This window comes from Gavialis gangeticus, unplaced genomic scaffold (genome assembly GCF_001723915.1).
Source record: "Gavialis gangeticus isolate Ggan-Ray unplaced genomic scaffold, GavGan_comp1, whole genome shotgun sequence".
Lineage (NCBI taxonomy): Eukaryota > Metazoa > Chordata > Crocodylia > Gavialidae > Gavialis > Gavialis gangeticus.
In genome coordinates, this window is record NW_017729007.1 from 4,311,078 (window position 1) to 4,323,607 (window position 12,530).

The window sequence follows — 12,530 nt, forward strand, 5'->3', positions numbered from 1 at the left end:
GATGAGGTCGAACGGTCATAAACTACTGCAAGACTGTTTCAGGCTGGACGTAAGGAAGAATTTCTTTACTGTCCGAGCCCCCAAGGTCTGGAACAGCCTGCCATCGGAGGTGGTTCAAGCATCTACATTGAACACCTTCAAGAGCAAATTGGATGCTTATCTTGCTGGGATCCTATGACCCCAGCTGACTTCCTGTCCTTTGGGTGGGAGGCTGGACTCGATGATCTTCCAAAGTCCCTTCCAGCCCTAATATCTATGAAGTCTATGAAAGCATCTACTTCAAAATATCTTGGGCAGTAAACCTTTGCTTTAATTACCCCGAAGGGTGGGGGTGGGGAGGGGTGCATCCACATGAGATGTTTACTGCACAGGACTAGTTAGCTGCTCAGGGAATGTCTTGGCATCTACATGTGTGCCACTATTAGTCTAGAGTAGATTAATTTACTCCACAGCACTTGTAAAAAACTTCACTGCAGTACACATGTAGAAGCTGGAGAGGCTGGCTGGGGTAGGATGGTGCTTCAGTGTCGGGGCTGCCTGCTGGCTAGTCCTGCACTGAAGCTCCCTTATGCACCAGCCAGTCCCTCTGCCCCGGTTCCATGTGCTGCACATGCATAAACTGAAGAGCTTATTGCTCTGGAGTTAATTGCTTCCAGGTGCATGTTCAAACAGTGTGCCCAGGAGCAATAAACTCTGGAGCAATAAGATCCTCAGTTTATTCATGCACAGTAACAGCATATGTAGACGTGTTCATGATGATGCATCAAATGGTCAAATATTTCTTTGACATCTCTCTTTGAACCAAGATACCAGAATCAGGATTTTGGCTTTATTGTTACACTGTAGAAATGGTTTGATGCTGCATAAGACACACAGGTACAGTCCATGATGCCAGCAATATACTGAGAAAAGAAAGTTTTGTCCCTTTATCTAGGCAAGGTTCTTTGAGTAGGTGTGATATCTTTTATTAGACCAAATGACTAGTTTGAAACATTTTTCTTGGCAAGCTTTCAGGCACAGTCAAGGCATGGGGAGTTCTTCAGGCATGGGGAGTCTCTGCTGTTCTGAGACTCTAAGAAACGAAAGAAGCTAAAAGTGTGGCAGGATGTAGGATAAAATGTGTATAGGTAGAATTAGAAAGACAAAAGGTGAGGCAGAGAGGTGAAGCAGAGAGGGGAGAGGGAGGGAGAAGAGAGCAGGGGAAAAAAGGCTGAAGGGAGACAATGCAGTGATAGAGTACAAGGTAGAAAAGAGGCTGTCAGGCAGGCACCTGGTGAATCAGGTGTCAGGCAAGTTGTAATGTGTCATAAAACCAATGTCTACATTAAGTCTATGATTTTTTGTATCCAGTGGATTTATGATGTGAAGTTCATAGACTTGTCTATGAAAGGTGTTTTGTAAGTTCCCTTTGAGGATTAGAACTGAGAGATCCAAGAGGGAGTGATTGTCCTGTGAGAAGTGTGCACCCACAGGTGTTTGGGTATTCTTGTCTTTGATAGATTTTTGGTGTGCGTTCATTCTGGTGTGCAGTTGTTGTTTGGATTCTCTAACATATTTTCCTTCAGGGCACTGGATAAAATAAATAACATTTCTGGAGGTGCAGCTGTAAGATCCAGAAATGGTGATGGTCCTGTTGTGAGGTGTAGTTATAGTGAGGCTGGTGAAGATAAGCTGGCAGGTTTTGCATTTCTCATCCTGGCATGGTCTGGATTCATTTGTCGATGTGGCTTGGGTCATAGAGAGTTTTCTTTTGGTGATAAGGTTAGCAAGGTGCTTGTTTGAAGGCTAGGATGGGTGGTTCTGGAAAGATCTCTTTAACAATTGGGTCTTCTTCAAGTATGGGTTGCAGTTGTTTGAGGATTTTCTGTGTAGGTTCCAGGGAAGGGTGTTATGTCATAACTAATGGTGTGCAATTTGTGGGGATTTTCTTTTTATACTGCAGTAAATGTACATATGGTATTCAGGTGGTTCTTTCAAAAATGTGATCTATCTCTCTGGAGGAGTGTTCTTGTTGGTTGAAGCTGAGATTAGTGTGGTGCTGGTCATGGGTATTCTCCATTGACTCTCTGCATATTTGGTGGTATTGGAGAACTTGGCTGTATATTAATTTTCTTGGTGTGTTTGGGGTGATTGCTGATTCTGTGTAGATATGTATGTTGGTCTGTAGGTTTCTTATATATGGTGGTTTGAATTTTACCATCTTGAACTAGCTTCCTTCATTTCTTGGGGTCTCAGAACAGCAGAGACTCCCCACGCCTGAAGAAGAGCGACTGAGTCTGAAAGCTGGCCAAAATTGTTTTTCCAACTACTCAGTTGGTCTAATAAAGGATATCACGTCTACTCAACAGACCTTGCCTGCCTATGTCCTTAGATGAACACAGCTACAACCAAAAAACCCAGTCCCCTTTATCTTGTACTTGCATAGGCCCCACTACTCAGACATACACAACTGAGGTTTGGTCATAGTGTACCATTCAAGAAAGGCATATTAAATACAGTGCCATTATGTTTTGGTCATACAATAAGGATAATTAATCTTATATTCAAAATTTAAATGAGTACAACCAGCATAACCATGATGTTTACATTGAAATGTTGGGCATTGTCCCGGCAAATATAATTTGCTCATTTAATTTCTATGCCTAGTTCAGTAGTAGCCAATGGGCTGGATGAGTGGCATGGGACCAGTCTATGGGTTGGATAAGACCCCATGTGCCCATATTGGGCCCTGCACCATGTCCAACATGATTGAGCTCCACACTGCCCCCACCCTGATCAGGCTCTATGTGCCCTGATCAGGCCTATGCCACCCTCACTTTACCCTGTGCACCCCAATTGGGTTTGCTTTGCATGCTGGAATCAGGCCCTGTAACGCCCTGTGTGCCTGGGTCAGCTCCACGCCACCCTGCATTCCTGATCTAGAGTGCAGGGCCACACTATCCAGCCTGCAGAAATTTAGCAGCAGGGGAATGGCAATTAAAACCCTGGTTGCCAAATTTTGGGGCCCAGGGAGAAGCGTCATGAGCCAGCTTATGTGGCTTTGTGGGCTGGATCTGGCTTGTGGGCTGGGAGTGGAGCACCTCTGGTCCAGTTTATCAAGACAGCAGAGAAGTCCCATATCTATAGTTCCGACATCACAAGGTTATATGCATGGGTCTACTTAAATTGCAGAGAAACTAAACGATCTTTGCAGGTTGGTTGTGGCATAAATAGCAAATTCCATGGATATTTCCTGGATGTGCTCTGGCAGCACCCCCACCTTGGCATTGGAGAGGCCCTGGTGGGGGGAGAAGGAACGAGGGGGCAGCCTCTATTCTAGATAATCCTGAATTTTGCAGTTTCCACGAGATCCACAGAGCTGCGAATTGAGTAGATCCTTAGTTATATGACCTTTATATTGTTTTGTCTCAGACAATATTCATATTTGAGAATTCTGATGATCAGAGTCCTATTTATTTTCCTTCAATGAAGCTAATTGTAAACATATATAATTTACTCCCATTTCATTCAAAGTCAACATTTTGAGATGCTTATTTTCAGGCCACTGCTGCCATGTTAGGTGGTGCAATGCAGAGCAACTGCATAAAGGAAATACGTTCTCTCATGAAGTGCTAGAGTTAATCTTAGTCATGCAGGTAATGCCTGAAAATATGAAACCATAAGAGAATCCTGTCCTGGGAACTAATTTAAATTTATGCAGGTTTCAAAACTGTCTTCACAGAATAATAAATCATCGATCAATGAAAATGCACTTCTCTGGTGTTTTAATTGCAAAAAGTAGTGAGAATAACCAGTTTTTTACCAGGTCATTCTTTGCTTTTATGAAGGTTATTTTCTGCAAAAAAGTCCCTCAGGGTCATGACCCATTAAACCATGTTCTCTTGTGGGCTAGAACTGTAATCTGTATAGTAGCAAACAAGTCATGGAAATGGAAGGCACTGTATTATTTTTATCTGAACAATGTTCAAAACCCCTAACACAGCATTGTGAATAAACTCTGGGCTTGATCCTGCTTTTATTACTCCAGTGTAATTCTCATTCACTTTTAATATGCAGGAGTAGACCTGTAGTACTCAAAGGTGTGTCTACACATGTTATTAATGCTACCATAAAGGCTTACTGAACAGCAAAATACTGTGCAGTAAGCCTTCCCTGGGAGCACATTTACACATGCTCCCTATTGGGAGCAAATCTGCTCCCAATGGGAGCAGCCCAGTACAGAGCTGCTTCTACCCTGCTCTGGACCCCTGCAGCAGCCAGGGGGAGCTCCAGGTTCTCCCCAGGGTGCTAGGCTGGGGGTTGACAGAGAGCATGGGGGATGGTCCTGATGTGCATGGGGCCAGAACAGCTCTGCTAGCTGCAGTGTCAGGTGTCTCCTGGCCCTGTGCATCAGAAGGGCTCCTGATATGCATAGGACTGGGAGACAGTTGCTGTGCTCTCCCAGCCCTGTGTACATGGGAACAAGCTATGTGCTCAGTAGGGCCTTCCTGGGCAGCCAGGGGCTGGCCAGGAGCCATCCCACTTCTGAGGCAGCTTCCAGCCAGCCCCTGGCTGGGTAGGGAAATCCCCAGGAAGCCTGGGGCTGGCTGGGAGCTTTTCCACTTCTGTCCCCAGTAGCTGTCTGGCTTCTGTCTGTGGGAGCTGTCCCAGAAGCAGGACAGCTCCCAGCCAGCACCTGCTGCTCACAGATTTTTCTGCACAGCCAGAGGCAGGCTAGGAGCTGCCCAAGAAGTGAAACAGCTCCCAGCCAGCCAGCCCCCAAGCTGGGTTGGAAAACAGAGATCCCCAGTCCTGGTGCTGCGCTGGGACAGGCTGAGCAGAAAGCTACCACATCCTGGCACTGCTCGGCTCTTGGGCCCTGGAGCAATACCAAGACCCTGTCCCCTATGGCCACCTAGTGTTGGGGCTGACCAGAAGCAAATTTCATCCTGGTCAGCATCTACACATATGCTATTTCACAGTATCTACTGAACACTTAGTTTACTACCTATATTTACAGGTAGTAGCTAACTGTGCAGTAAACTAATATACTGCTCAATAAATGATGTGCGTGTGTAGATGGAGACACTTTACTGCGCTGTTGATTAATCTACTGCACTGTAAAGCATCTTGTGTAGATACGCCCAAAGGGCATGCTTACATGCTGCAATGCTAGCTCTAAACTAGCTGATACAGATATAGACCAGGTGCAGACATTATACTTTTTCCAGTTTAGGTGGTCAGAAACTGGTTTATACCTGTAACAGAACAGAAATTCAGAGCACGTAGTTTAAAAATGGCAGATCCCAGTCTAAGATAGATCTGGATGGATGTTGTATCAGACTAAACTGATTTAGGTTAACCCGGTCTATCAAACTTCAGTACCAGATCCCCTCCCGTGTCAGGTTGCAGTCCCCTGTTATCTCAGGCTGCTGTGCTGGTCCCTGCTAACCCTTTCTCGTAGGTTGTCTCACTGGCCTTGGCTACGATCAGCTGCTCTGAGCTGCCAGCCACAGGCAGGGGGTGAGGGGAAAGGGCACATCTGTAGCTCAGGAATTTTCTGTCTTTATACAATATCCCCAGGGGGCAGGCTCTGTGGGGGAAGGGGGGAGGGGACAGCACCCTCGTGGCTCCATTAGGCTGTGGGTACCCAGTGCAATTCCTGCAATCATGATACCTACAGTTGCACCAGGCTCCTACTGTCACTGCCTGCAGTTTGCTGGGGCTCTGGGGGCCCAGTCCTTCCTTCTTTGGGCCCCCCTTTCCTCATCACATGGTACAGGACTGTAGGTGCCTGCTGCTGAAGGAAAAAGGGGAGGGCTCTGGTCTGCTCCCTGGGGCTACACCAGCTCACACAGGACTGGAGCTGTGCATGGCTGGGCAGGTGCAGGTAGAAGGCACGGTGACCTGCCCTAACCCCCTCAGAACCTTCCCAGCACAGCTGGTGGGCTATGGAACTGTGTGACAGGGGCATCTTCCCCCTGCTGCTGTCTAATGGGGTGCTCCTGGCCCTGCTGCCCAGTGTGGGTCTCCTGGGCTGCCCAGCACACCTTGCTGGCAGCTGCTGATGTTGGGCTCTGGCAGCACACACCGGGCACCCTGGGGAGCTTGCACCAGATGGCAGGGACAGAAGCACTAGAGGGGAAGTTTGGGCCAGCTGCCCACCATAGGCCTCCTGGACTGCCCAGCACATCTTTCTGGAACTTGGCACCCACAGCAGCTGGTGGGATGCTCCAGGTGGCAGGGCCTGATCCTTTCTTCTATGGAACATTCCTGAACCCATTGTCCAACATGGGCCTTCTGGGCTGCCACTGTCAGGTGCATGCCCCCTGGCCCCTGTCACTGCAGGCCCTCCCCTGCACCCAGACCTGGGCTTCTGGGGGCCCATGGAGGGGGTCACCATGGCACACCTGGCAGCCCGGCTGGCAGTGGCAGCTGGGCATGCCATGGTGCTCTCCCCTGGGGGCCTGAAACTGGGCATGGGAATGATTCAGCAGTGGCAGTGAGGGCTGAGGGCATGTTCCTGGCAGTCAGCCAGGGATGGCCCCCACTTCGCTGCCCTTGGCAATCTCTGGCACTCTGGGAAGCATACGAGAGCACTGCACCCCACCTTCTGGCCTCAGCCAGTGCTGGCATTTGTGTGTCTCCCCCCACTGAAGGGTGAATGTGAGTTCTGTTTGCTCCTGATCCAATCTATGCAACTTAGAGAAACCGGTATAGATTGGATCGATTCTGCCTTAGTCTTTTCGAAAGTCTGTACTTAGCCACACAGCACAGCACAGTGTTGTGCAAAGGCACTAGCTTAGGTTCCAGAATCAGTATAACCAAATTAGTGCAATGCCCTTCCCAGGTTAATTAGACGGAGCATTACACTAAGATGATTATACTGCTTCAGATTCCTGAGGCAGCTTGCATATCTCTACCTGGCACTGTGCTGTGCCCAAAGAACTGGAACTTCCAGAAAGTAATCAGCAGAATGACCTTTTTTTTGTGAAAGTTCCGTAGGTAACATGGGATTGTGCTTAGATAAAACTATCTCAAGCAGGGAATGGGTTAAATAACCCCCTGAGGTCCCTTTCAACTTGACTTTTCATGATTCTGTGATCTGTAGGTGTGTGATAAGCAGAGGGCCAAACAATTCCTTTCACTTGGGCCATTAGGATGATGGAACAACAGTCAGAGAAAGTGGAGCCCTCAGGCACAGTAAAGTTGCTAAACTCACTCAGCCAGCTAAGTGCAAACCCAGTGTCTTAATAAGTACCTCCCAGGCAGGGTGCAAAGGCCAGCTTGTGTGTAATACCAAGCTGCAGAAGCCTTCTCAAGGGATAAAATCACCTCTGCTGTGTCCCAGGACAACTCTTCATAGTTCATTTTTGGGAGAAAAAGAGTGAAATAGAATCTTTTTATGTGTTGATGTGTCGGGAAAAAAATGCCTAATAGCTGCCACGGCAAAGCTGAGCTGCTCTGTTCACCCTTTTCCAATGGCAATTTCCAGCCAAGGAATTTATAACCCAGATGGGGCAGGAATGTAGCTGACCTGCATGCAGGTAGATCGAGCTGTTTATCTTTGTTCAGTGAACAGCTCTGAGTCAGATATTCCTTAGGGTGAGCTGGCCCTTCCAAATGTGGTTTAAGGCAAATCCATGCCCTAATGCTGAAAAACACATTAGGTTTGTTTTGGAAACACACTCCTTCAGAGTGGCCTGGCTGACAAACTAATTATACCTTGTTCTGGTGTTTGATTGCTCTGTCTGAATGTCCTTTTGAAAACTGCTGACAACTCATAAGCACCACCCAGCAAAGCCTACAACCCTTTAGCAAAGCCTAGGTATTAATTGCTGACACAGTCAGTAAATGTGTGCTGGGCACAAGATAGCTTCTAATATGGACGAGAACAAATTGTGCTCAATACCATATTAGTAACCATGGTAACAGGCATTTCACAAATGCTATGCAAAGAGGAGAAAAGGAAGGTTATATTTATCAGATAACTTATTTGTAATTGAGAATTTGACCTGCTATAATATTAAACAGTGTGTGTCTGTCCATGAATGAAAGGATGCAATGGAGAGAGCCTGATTTCTGTATCCATGTCAATCAAATCCTACACTACTGCATCTTTGGTATTACTTTTTCATATATGGCCATTAGCAGAGAAGGCAAAGTACTTTACCCTGCCTTCTGCTGACTTCAGACTAACAGGGCTAGCCTCCTTTCTCTGCTCATTAGCAGAGAAAACATTTTGAAGCTGTCACTGCTGTTCCAGTGCATAAGCTGAAATTGGACTATAACAAACACAAAGCTTTATTTGCCCCTTTAGCTACTAGTGGTGAAGGAATGGGAAAATGAAAATTTTGGAGGGGGTCCTTAACAGATTTGCTGTTACAGATTTGTTGTCTTTGTTGGTGGCTGGCTGGTTCTTTCTACGCTCCCTCTTATTTCCCCCATGAGGTGCTTTAATTCTGGTCTTCCTTTTTGTGAATTATTTCCTGGTGCACTTGGTGCAGACTTAGTAGTAAAAAAATGCACTTTTAAATTCTTGACACACATTTGGGACTTAAAATCATAGAAATCTGGGCTCTCACTTCAATGCCCCTGCCAACTAGACATTGAGCCATTGACTACTACCCTCTAAGTCTGATGATCCAACCAGTTTTCTATCCACCTTACAGTCCATTCATCCAACCCATACTTACCTTACCCATAAGAATGTTGTGGGAAACCATATCAAAAGCCTTGCTAAAGTCAAGGTATACCGCACCACTGGTCTCTCCACAGCCACAGAACCAGTAATCTCATCATGGAAGGCCATTAGGTTGGTCAGGCATGACTTGCCCTTGGTGAATCCATGCTGACTGTTCCTAATCATCTTCTTCTCCAACAAGTGTTTAGAAATGGATTCCTTGAGGACCTGCTTCATATTTTTTTCCAGGGACTACAGTGAGGCTGACCAGTCTATAGTTCCCAGGATCCCCCTTTTTCCATTTCTTAAATATGGGCACTATATTTGCCTTTTACCAATCATCTGGGACCTCTTCTGATCACTATGAGTTTTCAAATATGGATGGCCAATGGCTGTGCAACCACATCAGCCAACTTAGCACCTTTGGGTGCATCCTGTCCGGTCCCATGGACTTGTATATGTCCTGCTTTTCTAAATAGTCCCTAACCTGTTCTTTCAGCACAGTTGGCTTCTCATCTCCTCCTCAAACTGTGCTGCCAGGTGCAGTAGTCTGGGAGCTGACCTTGCCTGTGAAGACTGAGGTGAAAAAGGCATTAGATGCTTTAGCCTTTTCTGCATCCTCTATCACTAGGTTGCCTCCCCCATTCAGTAAGGGACCCACACTTTCCCTGATCTTCCTCTTGTTACTGACAGTGTAGAAACCCTTCTTGTTATCTTGTTAGCTGCAACTCCAATTGCACTTTGGTTTTCCCAACTTAATCCCTGCATGCCTGAGCAATACTCTTATACTCCTTCCTAGTTGTTTGTTCAAGTTTTCACTCATAAGCTTCCTTCTTGTGATTTACTTTACTGAAGAGTTCCCTGCTAAGCCAAGCTAGTCTTCTGTCATACTTGCTAGTCTTCCTGCACGTCAGGATGGTTTGTTCCTGCACTCTTGGTAAGGTTTCTTTAAAGTACAGCCAGATATCCTGGACTCCTCTTCCCCTCAGACTTGCTTCCCAGGGGATCCTGCCCATGAGTTCCCTGAGCAAGTTAGTCTGCTTTTCTGAAGTCCAGGGTCCTTACTTTGCTGCTATCCTTCCTTGGTTTCCTCAGGATCCTGAACTTAATCATCTTATGGTTGCTGCTACCTAAGCTGCCATCCACTACTACATTCACCACCAATTCTTCCCTGTTCGTGAGCAACAGGTCAAGAAGAGCATGGCCCCTAGCTGGATGCTCCAGCACTTGTACATGGAAGTTGCCCCAGCACTCTCCAAAAACTTCCTGGATTGCCTGTGTACTGCTGTATTGTCCTCCCAGTAGTTGTCAAGGAGTTTGATTTCTCCCATGAGAACTAGGGCCTGTGATTGGGAAACTTCCAATAGCTGCTTGAAGAAAGCCTCGTCCATCACATCCTTTTAGTCTGGTGGTCTGTAGCAGTCCCCCACTACAGCATCTCCTTGTTGCTCTCCCCTCTGACCGTAACCCAGAGACTTTCAACAGGCCTATCTTCACTTTCATACTGGACCTCTGAGCAATCACATGGCTCTTTTACATAAAGTACAACTCCTCCTCCTCCTCTTCTCCCCTGCCTGTCCTTCTTGAACAGTTTGTACCCATCCATGACAGTGTTCCAGACACGGGAGCTATCCCACCAAGTCTCTGTTATTCCAGTCACGTCATAGTTCTGTGACTGCACAAGGACTTTCAATTCTTCCCACCTGTTTCCCAGGTTTTGTGCATTCGTGTACAGGCACCTAAGGTAACTAGCTGATTGCCCTGATTTCTCAGGAAGAATGAGAACACCTCCCCTTTTGCCCCCTCCTGCTCACACTTCCTCAAGATCTCCTGATTCTCCACTTATCTCAGGGCTTTGGTCTCCTTCCCTTGGTGAATCTTGTTTAAAGCTGTCCAAACTAGGTTAGCAAGCCTGTCTTCAAATATGCTCTTCCATCTTTGTTAGATGGATCCTGTCTCTTCCTAGCAATCCTTCTTCTTGGGACATCATCCCATGTTGAAAAAAGTGAAAGTCCTGCTGGCGTCACCATCTGCGTAGCCAGGCATTGATCTGTAGGATATTCCCGCTCCTGCCTGGGCTCTCTCCCTTGACCAGAAGGATCAAGGAGAATACCAATTGAGCCCCCAGTTCCCTTCACTCTTGCATCCAGAGCCCTGTAGTCAAATTTGATCTGTTCAGGGTCTCCCCTGGCAGTATCACTGGTGCCCACATGAATGAGCAGCATGAGGGTCGGATGAGTCTCGGTAATCTGTCCATGACGTCTCAGATCCAGGCTCCAGGCAAGCAGCTTATCCCCAGAGACAACAGGTCAGGTCAGTATATAGATGCCTCTCTCCCGTGCAGAAGGGAGTCTCCAACCACCACCATCTGTCGGTTCTTATTGGTGGCAGTGGTCTCAGTCCTTCCCACCTTGGGGAGTCCTGACTTGTCCTTCTCCACCAATGAAACATGATCCTCCACCTCTGTTCCTAGGGCTCTGTATCTATTCTCCAGGCAAACTGCTGCAGGTGGAGAGGAAGATTTCTGCTTGCTGCCAGAGATCACAAGCTTCCAGCTTCCACTTTCCATGGAGTCAATGTCCCCTCCCTTCTCTAGCACTGCCTTTGGCAGTCCTTCCTCCACAATCCTTGAAGTCTTCTCCAGCATCAAATCAATAAACTCCTCATGGCAGAAGGTGCTTTGAAGCCTCACCACCTCCTCCTACAGTTCTCTTGCCTGCTCCCTGAGGGACACCACCCAGAGGCACTGCTCACATTGCACACTTCCTGATATGGCTATCACCAGAAGGACAAGCCACAGCCTCCGCAGTGCCAAACCTGGACCTGGGTGGAAGCTTTGATGGTGAGTGGTCCTGCCTGGACAGACACCTCACAGGTGCAAGCAGAGGCAGTGGCAGTGGCTCTGGTGTTGCAATGTCCTCCAGCCATTTCCCTGCCTCCTTTGTTTTACTGCCCTTCTTCCAAGCACACCTTCCCTAGCAAACTCACTTGTAAGCTGCCCTGTTTTCTGTTCCTTTGTCCTGAAAGGTTCCTTTTCCCCTGCTTCCTCTCTCCAAGCTTCAAGGCTCCCCCTCAAAGAGGTAGGGGGAGGGGGCAAACTGACTTGTGAACTGACCAGCAACCTGCCTGCAAACTACTTCCCTTGTTGGCTGCCCCTGTTGGCTTGGTCATAGAGTCTCCTTTCATACCCTGATGGGCCTGGACTGGTTCTGCCCCCTTGTTAGGGCTTTTGTCAGACACAGGCACCAATCACCCAAAAATCACTTAACTAGCAACTCTCCCAGGTTCTCAGAGCACATACCCAAAACACACGCAGCCCGCCAGACATACTCTCAGAAAGCCACACACACAGGCAGTGCTGGATCACTTGCCTTCCTGAGGCAGGATCTGGTGCCTCGCTTTCTTCCTGTTCCCCTTCCTCTTCCTCCCTGCAAACTGCTTTCCCTGTTTTCTGCCCCTGTTCACACAACTTGTCTGCTCCTTTGTGTCACTGGTTCATTGGCTGCAGATGCACTTTGTTAAAGTGTCATTACTTCCTTGCACCAAGGACTTGGCTGTTTGGCCACGAATTCCAGTGTATCTTATACCGTGTTATGCAAGTAGGAAGACAGCAAAGATGAATGGGATGTGATAGTGGTTGTAGAATGTTTTTTTAGGTCTGGAAACCAGTCATCAAGCCCAGCTGAATCTGATGTCTCTGATCTACTACCAGGCAAAAACCTCTGTTACACTCTTTGGGCATGCTATTTTACAGCCCAGCATTTTTTAATTAATTTATTTATTTTTTGCCATGGAGAGATCCCAGTATACAAATAAAATGCTGCTGAAAAAAATAGTGGTGCATGCGCAGCAGCCTGCACCACCAGAA

The 12,530-nt window shown here is 47.3% G+C and overlaps 1 long non-coding RNA gene across 1 annotated transcript; it reads right to left on the reverse strand.

Annotated features, from left to right (window-relative positions):
* Window positions 1-1,471: 1,471 nt before the first annotated feature.
* Window positions 1,472-12,164, reverse strand: LOC109292057. Its single transcript, XR_002096031.1, has 3 exons — window positions 12,154-12,164; window positions 4,603-4,604; window positions 1,472-1,569 (listed from the first exon to the last, which is right to left on the reverse strand). It is a non-coding gene; the product is annotated as an uncharacterized LOC109292057 (long non-coding RNA).
* Between the last annotated feature and the right edge of the window lie 366 nt (window positions 12,165-12,530).